We start from the raw sequence: 1,523 nt of genomic DNA, 5'->3' as shown, positions 1-1,523 counted from the left end.
TACACTTTGGGTATGGAAAAAAAAAATATTGGGAAGGTAGGTAGATATAAATTTTGGTAGTCAAAAATTCTCCACCAAAAAAAAATATAATAAATATGTTGCTGTTATGTAAAGAAGATACATTACCAAAAAATGTATACCTTTTAATTTGAATACAATTTTAGTCAGCAAAGGAAAATATACTTGAATTTGCATGCGGCTTTAGGTAGCAAAAACTTGAAAAGAGCATGAAATGTAGCACCTTATTGTGTAGATAGTCAAGATTCATCATGAAGTTTGTGTATGTATAGGTATTAGAGATACCAAGATGTGCACATGTGCAATTTTTGGTACCCCAAAATGCTTTGGGTATGCATGTATGTGAATTTAGCCAAGGAGATGTGTGTGATGTAAGTAACAAATACACCTTGGAAGTACGTGTAAATAATCTAGGTAACGAAGCTGCCTTGATTGTATATGAGTGCATTTTTTTTTTCGGTTAATAGAATGTCTTGTGCAAGAGGACGTTTGTAAGGAAATATGCGCATAAGCTTGCTCTAAATTTACATTGATGTTTGTATTTATGGGAGGAGGTTATATGCCATTTTTGCTTTAAGAGTAACGTCCCACTGGTAAAACTAACTTTCCAAATGTTTGCCTTCGCAGGAATGGCCCCGAGGAAGCTTGCCTCAAAGAGGTCCAGGAAGGACAAGGCGGCCGAAGGAACTAGTTCCGCCCCGGAGTACGACAGTCACCGCTTTAGGAGCGTTGTACACCAGCAGCGCTTCGAAGCCATCAAGGGATGGTCGTTTCTCCGGGAGCGACGCGTCCAGCTCAGGGACGACGAGTATACTGATTTCCAGGAGGAAATAGGGCGCCGGCGGTGGGCACCACTGGTTACTCCCATGGCCAAGTTTGATCCAGAAATAGTCCTTGAGTTTTATGCCAATGCTTGGCCAATAGAGGAGGGCGTGCGTGACATGAGATCCTGGGTTAGGGGTCAGTGGATCCCGTTCGATGCCGACGCTATCAGCCAGCTCCTGGGATATCCGATGGTATTGGAAGAGGGCCAGGAATGCGAGTATGGCCAGAGGAGGAACCGGTCTGATGGGTTCGATGAGGAGGCCATCGCCCAGCTGCTATGTATACCGGGGCAGGATTTTGCCCGGACTGCTGCAGGGAGGCGAGTGCGAATCATGCGCACCAATATGACCACCCTGACCCAGATATGGATGACGTTGCTCCTCAGCAACATCCTGCCCACCGATCATAATTCCGACCTCCCCATGCCTAAGTGCCAGCTGGTGTACGCCATCCTGACACGGATGAGCATCCACGTGGCTCAGTTGATCGCTGATGCCATATATATTTTTGCAGGTATGGCGCCCCACTAGGCACCCTTTTGGACCCCAGATAAGTCCAACAGGGCCCTGGGGATTCCCCCGCACTGATTCACAGGACTCTGCCAGTCCGTTCGGAAGTCCCCCGTTGCACCTACCAAGGGTGATTCGGCCGCCCCTCACCCCGGGCTTTTTATTGAAAGT

The sequence above is a fragment of the Glycine max genome, chromosome 7, assembly GCF_000004515.6.
Source record: "Glycine max cultivar Williams 82 chromosome 7, Glycine_max_v4.0, whole genome shotgun sequence".
In the NCBI taxonomy this organism is placed as follows: domain Eukaryota; kingdom Viridiplantae; phylum Streptophyta; class Magnoliopsida; order Fabales; family Fabaceae; genus Glycine; species Glycine max.
Note: the sequence above shows the minus strand (reverse complement) of the source record.